Source organism: Rhinatrema bivittatum, chromosome 4 (assembly GCF_901001135.1).
Source record: "Rhinatrema bivittatum chromosome 4, aRhiBiv1.1, whole genome shotgun sequence".
NCBI classification, from domain to species: domain Eukaryota; kingdom Metazoa; phylum Chordata; class Amphibia; order Gymnophiona; family Rhinatrematidae; genus Rhinatrema; species Rhinatrema bivittatum.
The window spans coordinates 133,760,100-133,772,642 of NC_042618.1; the positions used below are offsets into that span (position 1 = coordinate 133,760,100).

General features: G+C 42.2%; 1 protein-coding gene across 7 annotated transcripts in view; it reads right to left on the reverse strand.

The window, feature by feature from the left end:
* GPHN (gephyrin) overlaps positions 1-12,543 on the reverse strand; it is a 1,154,395-nt gene that overhangs the window by 165,984 nt on the left and 975,868 nt on the right. The window lies entirely within an intron of this gene.

Below are 12,543 nucleotides of genomic sequence, written 5' to 3' on the forward strand. Positions count from 1 at the left end.
TTACGCCTGCCTCTGGCGTAACTTGTGCACGCCAGCCGGCTGCCGGCACACGATCCTCTGGCACGGCCGCCGTGCCGGAGGCCTCGGTGCTGCCCCCGGACCGCTCCCGGACCTGCGCCCTGCCCACGCCCCCTTCTCGCCCCTTTTTCAAAGACCCGGGACATATGCGCGTCCCGGGGCTTGCGCGCGTCGCCGAGCCTATGCAAAATAGGCTTGGTGCGCGCAGGGGCACTTTCTCAGGGTTATGTGCGTAAATTACGTGCGTAACACTTTGAAAATCTGCCCCATAGTGTTTTAACACTTATCCAGTTATATTACTTAGCTGGATACATAGCAATTTTTGAGACTTATCTGGATAAGTGGTACAGATCTATACAGGAGAATTTGTCAATTTTAGTCAATTACAGATGGAGATTTAACTTGTGTATTTTCCTTAGCACATGTCGGCTTTTATGTGTAAGTCATTAAATTTTGTAACATGGTCATGTGAATGAAATTATCAGTTTTACCAATTAGTCCACCAGTTTTCCCAATCTGCCTCCTGGTTTTTCAGCCTGAACTCTCCCCAGTTTACTCTGACCCCTTACCCAATCAGTACTTGACTATGCAGAATTTTATTCTCACTTACACATAATTAGCAGGTGTAAATATAGGCAGGTAACATACATATGTGCATCGCTTTGCAGGTTATAAAATAGCAACTTATATTCGTAGATGTTGGCTCTGCTCTGGAATGCCCCTGGCCTGCCGCTTTTTATACTAGCAAATTTATTTACGTGCCATTACTGGCATGTATATGTCTGAGGTTTATAAAACAGAATTTACGTGAATATGTGCTATTTGCGAGCGCATCTGCTAATTTTTACATGTGCAACTCTGAAAATTCACCTTTAAGTGAAGATGCCAAAAGAGAGTGGAGAATTCCAGAAAAGCAGAAAACTGACATGAGTACATATTGAAAACTCTATTTTCTATGTCAATAAGGATCTTCAAAGAGCACTATGAAAAGATGTGGTTGGGGAGGAATTTGGCCACTCTGACTTCGGGCACCAGCATCTAACCATTCCCCACCCATGACCATCCTATGGTATAGGCACCGCAGTGGCTGCATCACAGTCTGATACTGCCTCAGAGCTCAAAGATATGATCTCGGTACTCAATTCAAAATAATTGATCAGTTCAAAAAGGCTTTTGAGACTCAGACATCAAGCATCTGAATGCTTACAATGGTCTTTATCTATGCTAGCAATGTCAATGACACAAAGACCTTTGCCTTCTGGAAACCTAATGCTTAGAAATACATTTGCCATGTCTAAAGAATGGTGGAATTTTTTTTTTAAGTCCTTGAGTGTGTCTCCTATATTCAGAGTCATATTGTGCCTATGGCGAATTTGACCTCAGCCACAGGCACAATTACTTAAAGGGCACCATAGTGCAGCTGCTGCAGAAGGAGCAATATTCTATGTTAATGAATGCCTTGCTTCCCCTCCCCCTCTCAGGCCAGCAGTGATTCAGGAACAGGAGCAGAGGAGCCCTGCGGGAAGAAATAGCATGACCAGCGGGGCCTCGAGAGGAGAAACAGCATGCAGTGCGGTCTGCCGGAAGAAGCAGCATGGCAGGCAGTACTTCAGGAACAGGAGCAGTGTGGCCCCACAGAAGAATCAGCATGGCTGGAGGGGCCTCGGGAGGAGGAGCAGCATACAGTGTAACCCCATCCTAACAGCAGCATGACTAGCAGGAGCTCGGGAGAAGAAGCAGGGCAGTCTGTCTGAACTGCCGAAAGGAGCAGGAAGCCAGAGCAGGTTTGGCCCCCATGGTCCAAAGAAGGAGACAATTGCTGGCCAGGGGGTTGAAGGAGGAGACATATGCTGCTGCTATTTCTGCTTGGAGAAAAGGGAAAAAGTGACTGAGAGGGATTATATATGGAGAAAGAGAGAGCATGTCTGTGTGTGTGTGTATGAGTGAAAGCATATGTGTGTGAGAGAAAGCATATGTTTGTGAAAGGGAGCATGCGCATGCATGTGTGTTTATGTGTCTGTGTGTGAGCGTGAGAAGAGAAAGTTTGTGTGCAACAAATCTCCCTGCTAATCCATGACAATCTCAGGATAACTAGAATGAAAAGTTCTCAGGTATGGAGAGCGGGGAATTTTTAACGAGTTTTTAATAATTAGATGTTCTATACAACAGCTATTTTAAAATATTTATTATTTTTATTGGTATGGTTTAACTATTAATGATTTATATTTTTTGATTGTACTGTTTGATATTTTAAGAGGAATGGCAATGTTTCTGTTTTCCAATGTTTACTGCATACAGAGTATGGCTTGTTGTGGTTTCCAGTTCAGTTTTTGTCTGTACATTTTTATTTATACATTTTTATTTATACTTTATGGTCTCTTTATTCTGTATTTGGCGAGAGTCTGTCTGTGTTCTGCATGTGTGACTGAGGTGAGATATTCTTCTAGTGTGTAGTTTCTGTGAAGGATTTAGAGCAGCTGAGCTTGTTCTGTTTTCTTAATAGGAAGGTGTATTGGTGTCTTCGTGCCTGGTATCACATTTTTGGGACCAATGTCACACTTGTGTTTACTTATAGATTATAATAGTAATAGTATTGTGTTCTAAATTTAAAAAAGCAAAACATTTAACAGAATCTTCTAGATAAGTGTTTCCCAACTTTTTCAAGCTCAAGGCAAACCTATATTAACACAAATATTTTGTGGCACATGAGCCACCACGGAGCAGGCAATGAAGACATGAATAGGACTCATATGGTCAAAAGAAGATCTAGGGAAGCACAGAAAGCTTCACCAATCTCTCTTTCAAATTTTAAAACAATGGGAGAGAAGGGGCACAGACACACATTAACCTGTCACAGTAGACCAGTTCCTTCTATGGGCAAGAACAGAAGAAAGGAGATGTGGGGGTGGTGTGGGCAGTCATCTCAGACCTAGATTTATCATTTTGCTATAAATTTCGCAAGAATAACGCCTGCGATAAAAAGTGGTCGTGGTTAGGGTAATTTTCATGAATCCACAACACACACTATTTTAACGCATAACATGGGTATTTTAGCGCAACGCACATTGAATTTATTGCACCTGCGGTATTTTCACATCACAAGCTGAGAAATGCCCAGACTTGCCTTTATTACATTTTGTGCTGATGCTGGAGAGAGATTCTTTATAAGGCTCTCATATAAGTAAACTTTATACCACTGTACGAGTAACTCGGGGTGAGTTTTTGGAGGTGGCCTTGGTTTTGGTGGGCAGTTTTACATGCATAGTCAGAGGTACGAACAGCACAGTAGATATCAGTGAACATTTAATGTGATTTGGAGTGATAACAGGTACACAAATATGAGATTTGTATAATGTTCCCTCGCCCTAACTTGATGCACTCTCTACCTAGCTGTTATCAAGCTAGGTCGAGAGTACATTATACAAATCTCACCTTTGTGTACCTGTCATCACTCCAAATCACATAAAATCTTCACTGATGCCTACTGTGCTGTTCGTACCTCTGACTGTGCATGAAAAATGTCCCCCAAAACCTAGGCCATCACCAAAACCTTACCCCAAGTTACTAGTTGCTCCTTTTACGGCAGTATAAAAAGTTGACTAATATGTGTGCCTCCCCAGAGGCTCTCTTTCCTCCCCTCCCCTTTTCCCTCTTCCTGCCCAAAACAGGATTTGCGATATTTATCAGAAAATTTAATTTCAGCAGTAACACATAGCTATCGCAGGCATAATGCCAGGAAAAAAGGTGTACTTATTTCCGGAATTAAAACCTGTGATAGGGTCCCATTACACTATCGCACACAACACTAAGCACCCCTTATTTTAATTTACTCCACCCAGTTCTGAAATGTTAAATTTGCATACGCATCTCGCAATGCGATTTGATAAATGACTCTCTCAGTTAGTTACCTCAGCTGCCAGATGTGGCTGAAAGCTTCTCCAGTGCTGCTACTTCCAACACTCATAGTGAGTGACATCCCCTGTTCAATGTATGCTCTCCCCATCTTTCTCAACCTGGCAATAGGAGAGAGGATGGAAAGACTCTATGCAAGAGGCACTGTGGCAGATTTTCAAAGGGTTACGCGTGCCGGGCCTATTTTCAAAAGGCCCGGCGGCGGCGCGCGTAAAGCCCCGGGACGCGTGTAAGTCCGGGGCTTGAAAAAATGGGCGGTCCGGGGCCAGAGGCCTTTCCATGGCTGCTGGGCCGGGGGACCGTGCGCCGGCAGTTGGCTGGCAGGCGTAACTTGTGAAATAAAGGTACGGGGTTTTTTTTTTTCGGGCTGGGGGTGGGACAGGTAGGGGAAGGGAGGGCAAGGTGGGGGGGGGGGGGAGGAAAGTTCCCTTCGAGGCCTCTCCGATTTCGGAGCGGCCTCGGAGGGAACAGGGACAGCCAGTTGGTCTCCCCAAGGGCTCGGTGTATGCAAGGTGCACTAGTGTGCACCTCCCCTTGTGCGCGCCGACCCCTGATTTTATAACATGCATGCGGCTGCGCACGCATGTTATAAAATCGGGCCTACATTTGTGCGCGCCAGGTAGCGCGCACAAATGTAGGCCGCGCGCGCACCTTTTAAAATCTGCCCCACTGGGTACAACATGTGCTGCATAAAGCAAAGTCCAGCTATCTGTGGACCCACATGCTTCCTGATAATTCCCACCCTCTGGAGCTCATGCTGTAGGCTAGGAAGGAGACACATACTTATCTATACTTGTGCTCAGAAAGGAGCTCCTACACATTTAAGAATCACTATTGGTGACACTTTTTGCTGTAAGGTGCTGAATATCAGGCAGTGACTTTTCCATGACATGCTGGTTAGCAAACACCTTTCTAGTTTGTGGTGTTGTATGTTGTGCACAGGGTGAAGGCTCGCTTTTTAAATTTCGCCATAGGCACCAAACTGCATGATTATGACTCTGCCTATGTTATCTCCATTTTTCTGTCATTCTCTTCTTGTCCACTATGGCTCCCCTGTTCTGCTGGTGCCCTGTGAAAACATTCTTTGTATATTTGGGGGATAGAGATCCTCACTAGTCACTTTTCCTTGAGGTGTATCCCACCTCTATCCCCCACAACACTGTTGTTTCTTATGGAAGACTCTGAATGCCTACAGTGCTCAATGGGCAGACTAACCACAGCAAGGATAGCAATGATCCTGAGAACCAAGCCATTCCTTGGAGCCTTTTTCGACACCAGTATGAAACCTCTGTTCCTTGTATATTGTGAGGTGTGGAACAATGCTTGAAGAGTCTCTCTGACATGTCACTGCTCTGTTATTTTTATATAATACTATTTGAAATTTAAAGATCCAACAATATACTGTACAACTAACAAGTCATTATTCTATACAGCCATATCTATTACAGGTTGTAACAATAATAATTTTATCCATTTGAACACAAATTAACCATATTGCACTTCAAATACCTTTTCCCCCTCAATCAGACATCGTCCACTCTAACACATTTTACTTTTCACATCCATCATTCCATCCACAACCTTGAAAACTAGATATTTCAGATGCAAGTACATAAATATCAAATTCCATTTTAATAAAGAACATAAGAACATAAGAAATTGCCATGCTGGGTCAGACCAAGGGTCCATCAAGCCCAGCATCCTGTTTCCAACAGTGGCCAATCCAGGCCATAAGAACCTGGCAATTATCCAAACACTAAGAAGATCCCATGCTACTGATGCAATTAATAGCAGTGGCTATTCCCTAACTAAACTTGATTAATAGCCGTTAATGGACTTCTCCTCCAAGAACTTATCCAAACCTTTTTTGAACCCAGCTACACTAACTGCACTAACCACAATAATCATCTCTGTTTCCATTCCAGTCCTTTGAAAACATCTTGATACTCCTGGAGAAGGCTGGAATAAAGGGTTTCCAATACATAAAACCTTGCCAACATTCAGTAGTATCCTAATCCAAGTTATCATATGCAATAAATCCAACATTAATTATTTCCACAGTTCTTTTGTGGGCATTTTTTCATCTACTTACTGAGTAAATTACACTTTCTAGCTACAAATAAATAAAGATTAACCAGTCTTATTACCTGCATTCCCAAAAGAATATAGGCACTAGAATACAGGGTCATCTCCTGGTCCATGGGGACTCATTTTTCAGGTCCTCTATTTCCAATTAGCTGAGCCATCCCTCTAAATGCATGCTCAGTTTAGCATGATCATGTTATTTAGCTTGCTTTTGCTAAGTAACATGTTTATATTAGCATTAGTATTAAACTACATTCACAGGTAGATTTTAAAAGCGTTGCTCATGCAAAAATGGCCCCATACATGCATATGTGGGCCGCACATGAACAACGCAAATTTTAAGAAGCCAGGAAGTACACGTGTACATACCTGTGCGCATGTCAAGAATAAGGAGGCAGAAAAGAGGCAGGGCATGGGCGTTCCGGGGCAGGGCCAAGATTTACGTGCGTAAACCCCGAATTTTGCAAGGCTGAACATGGCAACATGCACCACGTTATCTGCGTAACTTTACTACTGGTCCTGATGAGGTACAAGTCTGGAGGAATTTGGGCCAGAGGGATCCAGGACACCGGGGTGGGGGAGGGGGAGAGAGAGACTGCCTTTGCTACGGAGACAGTCTGACACTCTTTATCTCCCACTGTAAGAGAGGCACTTTCAACTCAGGGTGTGTTTTTTTTGGGGGGGGGGGGGTGTGTGGACACTGTTACATTGGTCTGCCTAGGGCGCAAGGGTCTGTAGACCCTTGTAACACTGCCCCCCCAAAACCCAGCCTGAGTTGAAAGTGCCCCTCTTACAGTGGGAAATATATAGAGTGTTGGATTGTCTCTCTATCAGAGGCTCTCTCTCCACTTCCCCCCCCCCCCCATAGTCACTTGTGAGTACACACATAAAGGCTCCACACATGTACAATAGGGATATTTTAAATGATACATGTGTACTTGTACGCCCGATATAAAATTAAGCGTATTTTTGCTCACATGCCCAATACGTGCGTCAATGGGCACATGTGCATTCCTTTTAAAATGTACCTGTCAGTTAGCAAGTTCTCGCCACATAGCATGGAGGGTGAGCTGAGCATACCTTGCTATTTAGTATGTGCTGGGCAACCCCTAATTTGCATATGACATTCTTTCATTTGTATGGTGTGGGCATGCATGTTCATGCTAACATCTTTTCAGATCCCTTTAATGTACACAGTAAGGCCTTCCTGCATAGCCCGATATTTTTAGCATGCACAGTAACGTTTATTGCATAGGGCCCTTAGTGATGAATAGATCTCAATAAGAGATATGGAAGAGACACTGAAATAAAGTAAAGCGTATGGATACATTCCTGGTTTAGTGGAGGAACTATACATATCCAAGTCTAGAGCTTATGTATAAAAAGGGTAATTTTCAAAGCCATTTCCTTGGGTAAAACAGTACTTTACCCATTGAAATGAACTTTTAAAAAGTTGCCTACCCTATATGTGGGTAAAAGTATGCATTTAGGGCCTGTATGCGCATATTTATACCCACAGGGTGAAGACGTGTTCTTGTGGGTGGGATTTAGAATGATATGCATACTTTTGTGCTTTCAAAAGTATGCATGTAATTATCAGCAGGTGAAATATGTACAGGTAGTTTTTGTGGGATAATTTTCAAAAGGGAAAACTGGTGTAGTTTGCAGGTAAAAAGTACCCACACACTTTCTACCAATGCAAGCAATTACAAAATTACCCCCATAAGGACAAGTTTTGTAAGTCATTTTCTGGGTAAGTACTGATTTATCAGGGTAAACTGGCTAGCTGAAATTTGTCCTGGGTAAAAGCAGGCACAAGGATCAATCACTTATAGGGACTGTCTTTTTTGTGTGTTTGTACTGCATATGTTGTGTAGCGCTATAAAAATGTTAAGTAGTGGCAGTAATACATACTTTAAAATGGGTATAAAGTAGGTGGGCCTAGAGGCATCTATATGGGCAGATTTGAAATTGCTCCCAAATTATTTAAACTAGAAAGTGAAATTAAAACCGGCATTGCATTAGCCAGTTCAAATACACTATGGGGTAGATTTTCAAACCTGAGCGCGGATGTACATGTGCCTGCACTACCTGGCGCGCACACATGTACGCCCGATTTTATAACATGTGCGCGCATGTTATAAAATTGGGGGTCGGCGCGCGCAAGGGGGTGCACAATTGTGCACGCCAAGCCGCACTGCCTTCCCCCGTTCCCTTCCCCTACCTCCCCAGCCCTTTCTCCGCTACCTTTTTCTTTGTTTTTCTTTTATTTATTTATTTATTTAAATCTTTTCTATACCGTCGTTAAGAATGATCCATCACAACGGTTTACAATAGGGCACATAAAATAAGGATGCTGAAATATATTAATTTACACAGGTGCCATAATGATTCGGTACATAGTTTTCTAAATGATATAATTGGTTTGTGATACAATACTGTCCAGGAATGATCAGTTTAAAAACAATTCTAACTTTATAAGTGTCAATTTCTCTTCTGGTGAAGAACGAGAAGGTAGAGTAAAAACAGAGAGAAATATAGCTACACACTTTATTTGTTCATACCTCTCACTTCGCCTGCCTCACTGTTTCCCCTTCTCTGTTTGGTAGGCTTGCTTGAATAGCCAAGTTTTTAAGCCTTTTCTGACGGTTTTGTTGTCTTTTTACAACCTTAACTCTAGTGGCATGGTATTCCACAGTGTGGGTCCTGCCAAGGATAGTGCTCTCTCTCTTACTTGAGTTAGTCTTGCTGTCTTAATTGATGGGATAGTAAGGAGTGCTTTATTCGCTGATCTTAGGTTTCTGTTTGGTACGTGTACGCGGAGTGCTGTGTTAAGCCATTCTGCTTTTTCGTTATGTATTAATTTATGTATGATGCAAAGTGTTTTGTATTGTATTCTCTGTTCAACAGTGTAACTCGGCTAGGGTTTCGGTGATGTGGTCTCTTTTACTTTTTCCGGTCAAAATTCTTGCAGCAGTGTTTTGTAAAATTTGTAGTGGTCTGAGTGAGGTGTATGGTAAGCCTAGTAGTAGCGCATTACAGTAGTCGGTGCTTGCAAAAATCAATGCTTGTAGGACTGAACGAAAGTTCTTTGACGTTAGAAGTGGTTTGAGTCTTCTGAGTACCATAAGTTTAGCAAATCCTTCTCTAACTTTTAAGGATATATGTTGTTTTAAGCTTAATTCGGTGTCAATTATAACTCCTAGGTTCCGTACTTTCTCTGCTAGTTCGATCTTTTGGTTGTTTTTGAGTGTGATAGTGTTTTGAATGATCTCTGTCTTTTTGCGTTCTAGATGTAGGAATTCTGTTTTCTCTATGTTGATTACTAGCTCCATTTGGTTTAGTAATTGTTTTATGATGTCAAGGTACATGTTAGCGATATTTAATGTTTTTTCAATAGTTTCATCTATGGGAAGTATTAGCTGTATATCGTCAGCGTATATATAGTGTGTTATGCCCAGCCCGGCTAGTAGGTGGCATAAAAGTAACAGGTATATGTTAAAGAGTGTAGCAGATAGAGCTGACCCCTGTGGTACTCCTGTTTGTAGGTGTATTTTTTCTTGCTTCAGCCCTGAGGCAGACTGCTGGCGTGTGATCCCCAGGACAGTGGCCACGCCCTCTCCCTGCCCCTTTTTGCAAGCCCCGGGACTTACACGCGTCCCGGGGCTTTACGCCTGTCGCTGGGCCTTTTGAAAATCCTCCAGACTTACGCGCGTAACCCTTTGAAAATTCGGCCTTATGAGCAGTACTGCATAAAAATGACCCCTTAACTAAGACCCTAATCTTAATTTTTTTTGCTCTATTATGAATGTGTTTGGATGTTTTAATTACACTTTTATTGTTAAGATGAACAGCAGTATGAGTTGCAGAATACTCTGAGCCATACCTATATTAACTAGTCCCAAGCTGTGATCTTTATATGATTAGTATATTTCATGTTCTCTTTTAATTCACCTTTTATCCCATCAAATTTTCAGATTTACTGTCATGGTCTTTCTGATGATACACCAAGGGGCGGATTTTAAAAGGGTTACGCGCATAAATCCTCAGGATTTACGTGCGTAACCGCTCCTGCGTGCGCCAAGCCTATTTTGCATAGGCCTGGCAACGCGCGCAAAGCCCGGGACGCATGTATGTCCCGGGACTTTGTGAAAGGGGCGGGGCGGGGGTGGGTCCGAGGCCTCCGGCACAGCGGCCATGCCGGGGGATCGCACACCGGCACGTGCAATCTACGCCTGCCTGGAGGCAGGCGGAACTTATGAAATAAAGGTTGGGGGGGTTTAGGTAGGGCAGGGGGGGCGGGTTAGGTAGGAGAAGGGAGGGGAAAGTGGGAGGGGGAGGAGGGAACAGGGAAAGCCATCGGGACTCCCCTAGGGCTCGGTGCACGCAAGGTGCACTAGTGTGCACCCCCTTGTGCGCACCGACCCCAGATTTTATAACATGCGCATGACTGCGCGCGCATGTTATAAAATCTGGCGTACATTTGTGCATGCCGGGTAGCGCACACAAATGTACCCCTTGCGCGTATGTTTAAAAGTCCGGCCCCAAGGGTTTAAATCCTAAAATGTTTTGGAATGGCAGTTGAAAAACTCAATAAAAATGACTTTAGCAGCCTGGAACCATGGTGACCATGTCAATGATGTACAACTCTGGTTCTTGAGTACCACAAACCAGCAGGTTTTAGAGGTTTCCACAATGAATATTCATGAGATAGATCTACTCCATGAATATTCATGATATCTCTCTGCATACATTTGATCCAATAACCAGGTTTATTTGCATATTTAGGATATCCTGAAAATCAGATCTGTTTGTGGCATTAGAAACATAGTAAATGATGGCAGATAAAAACTCAAATGGTCCATCTGGTCTTCCTAGTTAGTTGTCTAGGTCATCATGAAAACTCTGAGCTAGTCCTTTTTAAATTTGTTTTGTCATCCTGATTAACTAAAGAAAAACAAAACTATTGTAGAAGTCATTGCATATAATACGTTTTTGTTTTTTCCAAAAAGCTGAACTAGGTTATGTTAGTTCTTCTGCTGCCATTTTGTACAAGTTTGTGTGTTGAAACATATATATTAGCTGAACATAAAAGAACATATCACCAATTTAAATTATTTTATCATATGTGTTTTAAGAAGAAAACAATAATTAGTTTGCAATGATTTATGTACAGCTTACAGATGGTGTCTGGAATGTTTACATTAAACCAAGGATGGTCAACTTTGGACCTCAACTGGTTTTCAGAAGAACACATGGAAACAGAGTTTTTTAAAACACCAAATGTATTTTAATATATCAAATTAATCTGTGAATATCCTGCAATTCTGACCTATTTGTGAGTTTTGACAACTGGAAATAGCCATTGCTATATAAACAAATATTTTGTACAAGAAGAAATTAATACTTTTGGACTCTCCTGCCTCTAGCACTGAGCTGGTAAGAGAATGTTCTTTACTTTTAATAGAATTTTCCATGAAGAGTTTTAGGTAAACCAGATTATACAACCTAAACAAAGGAAGCACATCTAGTACTATAGTGCCAATAGGACCATGCACGAGTCAGTGACAGATTTCAGCTTCTGATGCCTAAGTTAGCCATGTTATTTATACCCAATCGTTGGATGTAATTGTATATTTGTTTAATTGTTCAATCTGTTTGATGTAATTTTCTGTTCCTTGTTCTGTGTAAACCGAAGTGGTATGCACTAGTGCATGAACTCCGGTATATAAAAGCCTTTAAATAAATAAATAAAATAAAATAAATGCCTCTAGGCATTATGAGTGCCACACCATCCTTCCCCTCCCCCCGGATCTCAAGATCTTATCTCTTAACCTCCATCTCAACCTTCCAGCTCTGGTGGACCTCCAATTCTACTCCATTTCCACCCTCCGTGGTGAATCTCTGATTCCAAGTTACCCCATCCTATGTACCTCAAATTTCATTATCTTCTCCATCAGCATGCTTCCAATTCCAGTCTCCCTTTTCTCCCCAGCATTCCAATTTTTATCTCTCCCCATCTCTCCAGCATACCTCCCATTCTAGTCTCCTTATTGAGAGGGAGAAAAATGGTCCTGGAGTCCAGTCAGAGGTGAGATTGACAGACAGCAGTGTGGACAGGCAGGAATGTTTCTACCCCAAGATTCTGATATTGTTCATACCTTGAATCTCCAGACTAAGAAGGTTCATAAGCAGAAAAATAAATTTAAAAAAAGATTTTTATTATCCTAGACACTGGGCATAAATTAAGGCCTGAATTCTTTCAATACGGCTATGTGAAATGATACCTAGCTCTTTACAAGGACTGAAGAGTTCCTAATCCATGTAATATGGTTTTTCTTTCTCATTTTCAGAAATCTCACTGCCAAAAAAGGCATAAACTAACCCTGGAAAGAAAATTACTGACGCTATATTTATTTTCTAATCAGTCAGATAATAGCTATCTGTGAAAGAGAGCAGAAGAGTGACTAAATTATTGCACTGCACTATTTAAGCATTTAGGGGCTGATATTCACTCGGTAGGGTGCT